The sequence below is a fragment of the Chelonoidis abingdonii genome, chromosome 5, assembly GCF_003597395.2.
Source record: "Chelonoidis abingdonii isolate Lonesome George chromosome 5, CheloAbing_2.0, whole genome shotgun sequence".
Lineage (NCBI taxonomy): Eukaryota > Metazoa > Chordata > Testudines > Testudinidae > Chelonoidis > Chelonoidis abingdonii.
The window spans coordinates 94,358,345-94,368,933 of NC_133773.1; the positions used below are offsets into that span (position 1 = coordinate 94,358,345).

General features: G+C 53.1%; 1 protein-coding gene and 1 long non-coding RNA gene across 3 annotated transcripts in view; one reads left to right on the top strand and one right to left on the bottom strand.

Moving 5' to 3' along the window:
* The window catches only part of DCUN1D4 (defective in cullin neddylation 1 domain containing 4), a 115,733-nt gene that overhangs the window by 87,687 nt on the left and 17,457 nt on the right, over positions 1–10,589 (bottom strand).
* On the top strand, positions 2,770–10,026 carry LOC142046895 (uncharacterized). 2 transcript variants are annotated; one of them, XR_012655979.1, is made up of 2 exons: positions 2,770–3,610; positions 5,030–10,026. It is a non-coding gene; the product is annotated as an uncharacterized LOC142046895 (long non-coding RNA). The 2 variants fall into 2 exon arrangements; XR_012655980.1 differs by having other exon boundaries at positions 5,048–10,026.

The window sequence follows — 10,589 nt, forward strand, 5'->3', positions numbered from 1 at the left end:
TTCCCTGGTCTGGGAGACGATCGCATAATGTGAGGTGAACATGTGAACTGAAGACCACGTGGTGGCCCTACAAATGTCCTGGATGGGGACATGGGCCATGAAGGCAGCCGACGAGGCCTGCACCTGAGTCGAGCATGCCCTCACGATGGGTGGCAGAGGGACACCCGCCAGCTCATAAAAGGAATGGATGCACAAAGTGATCCAATTGGAAAGCCGTTGGATGGAAATCGGCTGGCCCCTCGCACGCTCAGCTGAGGTGATGAACAGTTGCGAGGATTTTCTGAACAGCTTAGTCCACTCAAGGTAGAAAGCCAGAGCCCGCCGTATATCGAGCGTGTGGAGACAGCACTTCTCACTGGACGCGTGGGGCTTGGGGCAGAGGACTGGTAGAAAAATGTCCTGACCCATGTGGTAGGCAGAGACCACCTGTGGGAGGAACGCGGGGTGTGGGCAGAGCTGGACGTTGTCCTTATGAAAGACTGTGTACGGCAGCTCGAAGGTCAGGGCCCTGAGCTCCAAGACTCATCTGGCCAATGTGATTGCAACCAGGAAGGCCACCTTCCATGAGACGTGAGACCAGGAGCATGTGGCCAGTGGTTCAAATGGGGTCCCCATGAGATGAGCCAACACCAGGTTTAGATCCCACTGTGGGACTGGGGGTCTAGAATATGGAAAAAGACCATCCAAACCCTTAAGTAACTGGCCAGTCATATCATGGGAAAAAACCATGTGCCCTTGCACTGGCGGATGGAAGGCCGATATGGCTGCTAAGTGCACCCTGACTGACGAGGGCGCCAGGCCCTGGGTCCTCAGGTGGAGGAGGTAATCAAGGATAAGCTGGATCGGGGTGGCCACCGGGGAGACACCCTGGTCTGCCGCCCACCTAGAAAACCGTGACCATTTCGTCAAATAAGTGTGGCGAGTGGAGGGCCATCTACTTTTGAGGCGGACACGCTGAACCTGGTCTGAGCATGTCCTTTCCTCTCCACCTAAGCACTGAGCAACCACGCCGTGGGGTGAAGAGCCGCTAGGCTGGGATGGAGGAGGCAGCCCTGGTCCTGAGGGAGCAGGTCTAGGTGGAGCGGCAACAGACACGGCGGAGCTACTGCCAGTCCCGTAACAATGCTGCATGGGCCACTCTGGGGCAATCAGGAGGACCTGCGCCTTGTCCAACTTTATCTTCTCCAGGATCCTGCTGATTAGGGGAAATGGGGGAAAAGGCGTAGAGAAGCCAGCCTGACCAGGACAGGAGAAAGGCACTGGAGATAGTGCTCCTCTCCAGCACACTGCCCCCCGGAGCAGAACAGGGGTCATCGCTGGTTCTGCCGAGTCGCAAATAAGTCCAGTTGGGGAGTTCCCCACTTTCAGTAGAGCTGGTCGGCCGGAAAAGTCCCTGCTCAAGCAATCTGCCCTCTCATTCCGGGCACCCTGTAGCTGAAAGGCCTTCAGGAGGATGTCGTGGGCTATACAGAAGTCTCACAACCTGAGGGCTTCGCGGAAGAGGATCGGGCCTCGCCTTGCCTGTTGATACAGAATATAAAAGCCATGTTGTCCATGAGGATCCTGACTACCTTGCCCTTCAAGTGCAAGCAGACAGCCATACACGCCAGCTGCACCGCCCTGAGCTCGACATTTATATGTAAGGTCAGGTCTCGAACCGACCACAGGCCTTGGGTCTGAAAGTTCCCCACATGTGCCCCAAAGTTCCCCACATGTGCCCCCCAACCCTGGTCCGACGCATTGGACACCAGCTCCAACAACTGGGTCCTGTCCCTGAACGGGATCCCTTGGAGCATGTTGTTTGGGGTGGACTACCACCGTAGGAAGTCGATCACAGAGTCCAGCACAGTGAGGACCTTGGCCATCCTATCTGTGGTCTGGGAGAAATTCGAGGCCAACCAGAGCTGGAGGGGCTTCATCCTGAGTCTGCTGTGACGGACCACATATGTGCATGCCGACATGTGACCCAAGAGTTGCAGGCAAACCCTGGTTGTTGTCACCGGGAACCTTGTGACTGAATCGGTGAGACCTTTCAGGGTTTCGAACCTGTCTGGTGGGAGAGAGGCTCTGTCTGACTCTCCATTCAGAAGCGCCCTGATAAACTCTATGCGTTGGACTGGGACTAACATGGACTTGGTGTTGTTTACCAACAGGTCTAAGGCAGTGCACATGGACAGGAGGAGTGCCACGGGATCCCTCACCTGCGACCGGGAGGTGCCCTTGACAAGGCAATCGTCCAGATAGGGGAATATCTAGACCTCCCGCCACTTGAGGTAGGCCGCTATCACCAACATGCATTTTGTAAACACCATGGGGGCAGTGGACAGACTATACAGGAGGGACCGTGAATTGGTAATGATTCTGTCCCACCATGAAATGGAGGAACCGTCTGTGCCTCTCAAATATGTGGATGTGGAAGTACGCACCCTGTAAATCTAGGGCAGCATACCAGTCCCCGGGATCCAGGAAGCGGATGATGGAGGCCAGGGAGACCATGCGGAATTTGAGCTTCACCATGTACTGGTTCAGACCTCAGAGATCCAGGATAGGTGTGAGCCCCACTTTGGCCTTTGAGATAAGGAAATAACAGGAGTAATACTCTCTGCCCATGAACTCCTTGAGCACCACCTCTATCACTCCTAGGGTGACCAGATGAGCAAAGTGAAATATCGGGGCGAGGGGGTGCTGGCGGAACAACAACAAGAGCCGCCGGAGCATAGGGAAAAATTGGTGGGGGCTGAGTACCCACCGGCAGCTCCACACCCNGGTAGCTGAAAGGCCTTCAGGAGGATGTCGTGGGCTATACAGAAGTCTCACAACCTGAGGGCTTCGCGGAAGAGGATCGGGCCTCGCCTTGCCTGTTGATACAGAATATAAAAGCCATGTTGTCCATGAGGATCCTGACTACCTTGCCCTTCAAGTGCAAGCAGACAGCCATACACGCCAGCTGCACCGCCCTGAGCTCGACATTTATATGTAAGGTCAGGTCTCGAACCGACCACAGGCCTTGGGTCTGAAAGTTCCCCACATGTGCCCCAAAGTTCCCCACATGTGCCCCCCAACCCTGGTCCGACGCATTGGACACCAGCTCCAACAACTGGGTCCTGTCCCTGAACGGGATCCCTTGGAGCATGTTGTTTGGGGTGGACTACCACCGTAGGAAGTCGATCACAGAGTCCAGCACAGTGAGGACCTTGGCCATCCTATCTGTGGTCTGGGAGAAATTCGAGGCCAACCAGAGCTGGAGGGGCTTCATCCTGAGTCTGCTGTGACGGACCACATATGTGCATGCCGACATGTGACCCAAGAGTTGCAGGCAAACCCTGGTTGTTGTCACCGGGAACCTTGTGACTGAATCGGTGAGACCTTTCAGGGTTTCGAACCTGTCTGGTGGGAGAGAGGCTCTGTCTGACTCTCCATTCAGAAGCGCCCTGATAAACTCTATGCGTTGGACTGGGACTAACATGGACTTGGTGTTGTTTACCAACAGGTCTAAGGCAGTGCACATGGACAGGAGGAGTGCCACGGGATCCCTCACCTGCGACCGGGAGGTGCCCTTGACAAGGCAATCGTCCAGATAGGGGAATATCTAGACCTCCCGCCACTTGAGGTAGGCCGCTATCACCAACATGCATTTTGTAAACACCATGGGGGCAGTGGACAGACTATACAGGAGGGACCGTGAATTGGTAATGATTCTGTCCCACCATGAAATGGAGGAACCGTCTGTGCCTCTCAAATATGTGGATGTGGAAGTACGCACCCTGTAAATCTAGGGCAGCATACCAGTCCCCGGGATCCAGGAAGCGGATGATGGAGGCCAGGGAGACCATGCGGAATTTGAGCTTCACCATGTACTGGTTCAGACCTCAGAGATCCAGGATAGGTGTGAGCCCCACTTTGGCCTTTGAGATAAGGAAATAACAGGAGTAATACTCTCTGCCCATGAACTCCTTGAGCACCACCTCTATCACTCCTAGGGTGACCAGATGAGCAAAGTGAAATATCGGGGCGAGGGGGTGCTGGCGGAACAACAACAAGAGCCGCCGGAGCATAGGGAAAAATTGGTGGGGGCTGAGTACCCACCGGCAGCTCCACACCCTGCACCCCCCCGCACCAGCTTGCCTTCACTCTGCCTCTACCTCCCCTGAGCTGGCTGCCATGTCCTGCTTCTCCCCCCTCCCTCCAGCGCTTGCGGCGCCATACAGCTGATTAGTGCAAGCTTGGGGTGGGGGGGAGGAGGAATGCGGCATGCTTGGGAAAGAGGCGGGACCAGGGCAGGGATTTGGGGAGGGATCCAATAGGGCAGTGAGGAGGCGGGGCTGGGAGCAGGGCCAGGGCGGAGTTGGGGTGGGGGGGCGCCAGCTCCCTCCGCCTGTGCACCGGAGGGCAAAATATCGGGACAATTCGCATCCCGACCGAATATCAGTCGGGATGCGGGACAAACAAGTAAATATCGGGACAGTCCTGATAAAATCGAGACATCTGGTCATCCTAATTGCTCCTAGTCCTAGGAGCCACCCCACCTCCTGCTCAAGCAGTGCTTCGTGCAAGGGGTCCCCCAAGAGGAACAGAGGCAAGGGGTGGTTGGGCAGGGAGGAAGCAAACTGGAGGGTGTAACCCCGGGAAATGGTGTTGAGGACCCACTGGGGGTCCAAGGTTAACCGCAACCATTCGGGAGGAAAGCACACAACCAGTTGGAGAAGGGAAGCTTTATTGTGGGTGGATCCCTGATGAGGACTGGGGAGGGTGCCCCCGAGAATCCCATCAAAAACGCTTTTTTCCCCACCTGCTTGCCCTTGGAGGACCCAGGCTCAGGTGCAAGCCGAGACTGCCTCTGAGAGCGTCTCTTATAGTCCCTCTGCTTCTTATGGGCAGCCTTGTACTTTGGGAGGGCAGCCTGGGCGGAAGTCTGCTGCGGATTGAATTTAGGATTTGCCAGAACTGGGATACAGAAGCCGAGAGTATGGAGGGTCAGGTGGGAGTCTTTCATGCCATACAGTCTTGTATCTGTTTCCTCCACAAACAGAGCTTTCCCATCAAACAGGAGATCCTGCATGGAAGACTGCACCTCGCTGGACAGCCCAGAGAGAAGAAGCCATGACACCCATCTCATGGACACCGTGGAGGCCATTGATAGTGTGGCCATGGCCGCAGCATCCAAAGCTGCATGCAGGGACGCCTAGCAGCTGCTGTCCCTTCCTCCACTAGTGACTTAAACTCCATCCTATCATGCTTCTGGAGGGAGCCCTCAAACTTAGGCAGGGAGCCCCACTAATGGCATTCGTACCGGCCCAGGAGAGCCTGATGGTTCACCACTCATAACTGGAAGCTCAAAGATGAATAAATTTTCCTATCTAAAGAGTCCAGTCTCTGAGAGTCTTTGTTCTTCAGAGTCAGGGCTGGCTGACCCTGCCGTTCCCTATGGTTGACCGGCTCGACCATCAAGGAGTTGGGCACCAGGTGAGTATACAAGTACTCATACCCTTTAGGGGGTACAAAGTACTTATGTTCCACCTTTTTTGACATGGGGGCCAACAAGGCCGGTGTTTGCCATAGGGCATTAGAAATCTTAGCCACCCCTTCATAGAGAGGCAAAGCCAACCTTCCGCTGCCCACAAGGACAATAGGTTAAACAGGCAGTCCGAGGGCTCCTCCATCTCCTCTGCCTGGAGGTGTAGGCTTACTGCCACTCTTTTTAAGGGTTCTTGGTGGGCCCTAGAGTCCTCCTGCAGGACATAGGGGGATGGGGCCACAATCGTCTCCTCCGGAAAGGCGAAGAGGCCGGTGCAGTGCTCTGGGTGTCAGCTGGCACCAGAAGGTCCACCACCTGTTTGGACTCCGGGCATGGTGCCGAGGACGTACGTCCCACCAACTCCTTTCTTGGGGGTCTGGAAAGGGAGGCTGACGGTGTTTCCGAAGCTCCAGCCTCCAAGCGAGCTCCCACCGGGGGCTGCGCCGGAGGCCACAGTGCCCACTGGTACCATTTGGCCAGCCATGATGCTCAGTGCCACTGCAACTGCTATGGCATCGGCGGGACCAGCTGTCCAGGATGGCTGGCCTGGACCATCAAAGGACAGCCACAGATGAAAATCAGGCTGGCGTATCATCCACTGCTGTCCCTGGACCGGGAGAAGCGGCAGTGTCGGGATCTACGACGGCCACAGGACCATGATCTCGACATAGAGAACTGGTACCAACGGTAATAGCTGCTCCACAAACGGCCTCGACAGGTGGACCCACGACTGCGAGATGCCAGCGATCGACGCCCGGGGTTGCGATGGCTTGACGGAGACTTGGAGTGGGAGTCCAAACAGGAACAGTGTCAACGAATGTGCCATGACCGACTGCAGTATCCTCTCCAAGACGAAGACCGACGGCGATGCCCACCGCAGTCCCGTCAATGTTTGCTCCTTGAGGATGAGAAGTACTGCAAATCCTGGCCGGACAAAACCCAGCCCGACAGGCTGGTCGGCGTCGAGGATGATCCACCTGGACTCTGCCCCAAGCGGATGCTGGGTGGTGACCAGCATCAGTAACGTTCTCTCGACCAAGACCAATACCGGATGGGAGGCGACTGCGGAGATCCCAGCAGCAGCTTGCCACTGGAGTGCGGGGCCAACATCGGCAGCGCTCCAGGCACCAGCACGGACATGACAGCCCAGGCTGCCTGAGGGCTTCAGGGGTGGAAGGCATCCAGACATCCGGAGAGGCTTGTTCCGAAGAGGCCGGGCTACTCCACTTAGCTTGAGTCGGAGGCCTGGGGCCTGGTGGGGATTGAGGACTGCCAACATGAATCTAGCCTCTGGCCCAGCTTTCCCTCAGTGCCGCTGCAAAGAGGGAGTCTTCCTGGCCCTCTTGGCGTGCCCCATGAACGGGGAGCAGTGCCGACTGGTCAATGGTACTGGAAGGTTGTCACGTACCAAAACCATGGTGCCAGGTACTGGTTCGGAGTGGCATGCCAGGGTCGGGGTCAGCCCCAACTACATTAGCATGACCCAGAGCCTAATGTCCCTTTCTCTTTTGGTCCAAGGCTTAAACGACTTGCAAATCTTGCACCTCTCGCTGATATGAGTTTCTCCCAAGCAGCACAAACAGTCTGTGTGCAGGTCACTTCTTAGCACAGAATGCCTGCAAGAACCACACGACTTAAACCCTGGGGCACAGGGCATGCCCCGAGCTCGGGCTCACTGACTAACTAAATAGCTAACTAACTACAGGTACTAACACTGAACGAAGGAACAGTTCTGGGGACAAGCTACAATGAAGCTGGAGCAGAGCAGTTCTAATGCACCTTCACTGGCAGCAAGAAGGAACGGGGGGTGGGGGGGCAGCACAGCTCCCCTTATACCATGCCAGGCAGGTGCCACGCCAAGGGTTGCGGAGGGCACTCCCCCCCGACGGGTACTGCTAGGGGAAAAACTTTCGGCACTGGTACACGTGGCGAGCACACATGTCTATTGTGGAATACACATGAGCAATCACTCGAAGAAGTAACCATACCTGGGAAATGGGCTGACCAATATGCAGATAGGTTTTCTATCAAATCCAGGTTGACTAATAGGAAGAGAACAGGATCAGAGGACAGGAATCGAGCCGAAGCAAAGACCTGCACCCACGGGGGACAGAAACCAAATTCTCAAAAGCTCTGATCAGCAGGAGAAATGGTGTGCCATATGTGGCCAGCAGGATCACTTTGACCAAGAATGCTCACAACACCCACTGAGTGACATTGCAGTGCTGGGAATGCCAGCTGCACCTCAGCCTCATAGAGTTAGCTGTGTGACTGAACCTCCAGAGGTAGAAAGTCACACAGCCAGTTTGCAAATGGCAAAATTCACAATCCATATCATTGCAAACATGTCTTGCTGCCCCTTCATAGGTGCAAATCCATCCAATCAACAGTGGCAGCAGAAGGTGGTGGTTAATGGAGATAAATTCACTGTATAGAGAGATATGGGACCAGCCAGGATTATAATTTAGTCCAATATAGTGAAGCCCCATCAAATGCTGCCACAGTGTGAAATGTGGGTTAAGGTTCCTGGTGTGAATGCCTTCATTCTACTTACAGCACAAATTTCTATACAGACCCAGGAAGTGTAAGGTGTATTTTCAGATATTTCATATTCGTTGCTTTTAGAAAATGTTATAGTGTTGAAAACAGAAAGAGTAAATGACTCTCTTAGTTAGCCTAAGACAGAGAAGACAGTATGTAAGCAAAAATGTAAATAGAATAGCTAACAAGGGAAGAGGGAGTCACATTCCCCATTAGTGTCCAAAACAGGGGTAGGCAAACTATGGCATGGGTGCCGAACACGGCACGCGAGCCGATTTTCAGTGGCACTCACGCTGCCCTGGTCCTGGCCACTGGTCCGGGGGGCTCTTCAATTTAATTTAATTTTAAATGAAGCTTTTTAAACATTTTAAAAACCTTATTTACTTTACATACAACAATAGTTTAGTTATATATTATAGACTTATAGAAAGAGACCTACTAAAAACATTAAAATGTATTACTGGCATGTAAAACCTTAAATTAGAGTGAATAAATGAAGATTTGGCACACCACTTCTGAAAGATTGCCAACCCCTGGTCCAAAAAGAATCAGGTTGCAACCTCAGTTTGCAATCTACAAACACCTGAGGAGGGAGGGGAAGAGACTGCCTGCTGCTTCAAAGAAAGGAGAAGACTACTGACTTGAAAGAAAATTCACTGGGCCCAAAATAAAGAAATTAAGCTCTCTGCCAGCTCTTCAAAAGGACCTGTAACAGGACAGAGCAAAATAAAAGCAGTGCATGTTTGAGAGCCACTGCACAAGGAGGCAGCCCTGACATATTTGTCCCTTTGAGCCAAAGAATGTCTGCTTGTAATATTCCCACGGGGGTTGGGGAACCTCAATCCAGACCTGAGGAAGCTGACCACTTGGGGAACCAAGAGACACCATATACACTCCCAGGACAGTGCATGGGAGATGTAAGTGAGAAAAATTAGGTCTCAAGTTTACACTCGAAAGTTGGGAAGCGACAAAAGCAAGAAGGGGCATGTAAAAGATCAGCCTCATAGGTTCTATATTTTGAAGAACGATTAAGAAAAAACGCTGTACAAATTTTTAAAGAAAATACACTGGCTTGATAGCAAAATGTTTGTTACCTAAACAAATTAATTGTGAAATTATAAAAGGTACTAACAAAACCACCATCCAGGAAATAAATCTGTCCAAGCATTCAGTCCAGGGGCACCAGAACAGGGTGTGGGAGACCAAGGGGCCATGGTACTCCCACTTTTGAAAATAGACAGACCTGGCCCATCCACTTTTCACCATGGGCTTGGCCCCCTACACCTCCTCGTCCCCTCAAGCCAGGTCAGAAGCTGCAACCCAGCCTGGATAAGAGCTGCCCGGGCAGCTGTGGAGAGCCAGGGACTCTCCACCTGCCTGGGACAGCGGGGCCGAGAGCAGCCCTCAGGTCTGTGCCCCTCCCCCCAGACTCCCACCCAGGGCAGATGGAGGGTCCGCAGCTCCCCATAGCTGCCAGAGCAGTTCTTACCATGGCTTGGCTGCAGCTCTTCGGCTCCTGAGGCCCTGACCCTGGTCAGGCCAGAAGCTGGGGCCTGGCCCGGGTAAGAGGAGCCCAGGAAGCCCAGGCAGCTGTGGGATGCCACAGACCTTCCACCTGCCCTGAGTGAGGAGTCCGGGGGGCAAAGACACAGGCCAGGGGCTGCTCTCAGGCTCCTCCCCACCCTGGGCAAGTGAGGCTCTCAAGCCAGGCTCCAGCTTCCAGCTTGGCCAGGGGACAGGGCTTCAGGGGAAATAGGGAGACAAGGGTGGGGCCACAGGGGAGGTGGGGTCTCATGGCCCCTCCACTTTCAAGAAGAATGCATTGCCCCTGATTCAGTCAGTGGGATCCCCTGGGGTGTTAGCCAGCACCCTAGTTACACCTACTTCTGTAGGAGAGAGATATAATGCTCTAATTTCCTGCAAAACCCTAAATAAACTTATTAAATTAAACTTTAATTAATTCATTTTAACATCTTTGGAGTTCATTGTTTCATTAAAAATCAATTATGTATGTGTTATTGTGGAACTGTGTGTATTTCCAGAGGAAGGGTAAATAGGAGAACACCAGGGGCTAATTCAGCAAATTCTCTAAGACTAACATTTCCAGAGAAGCCACCTCCCTAGAAAAGTTCATATATACTAGTTCAAACTACTTTCTCCAGAAACCAACAGATCAAAAAAGGTTTTTAAATAAATAGCCTGGTTTTAGACTGGCTCATGGACTTCCTCCTGATCCAGCAAATGGACAGGGCCCTTGGTTTACAGAAAGCCTCAATCCTTAAGATAGGTTTGGAAAGAGTTGGCCTACTGAGGTCACAGAAGACTGGCTGCTTGTTCTGAGCTGAAGTTATAATAAATTGAAAACCACAAGAAATCTCCTTAGGTGAGGAGATTAAAGAACAGCTCCTGTCAGAATCCATGGGTACGTCTACACTGCCCGATTATTTCGAATTAGCTTAAACCGATATTACAAAACAGATCTAATAAAATCGGTTTAGCGCGTCCACAGTGGGATCACGAAATCGATTGTTTG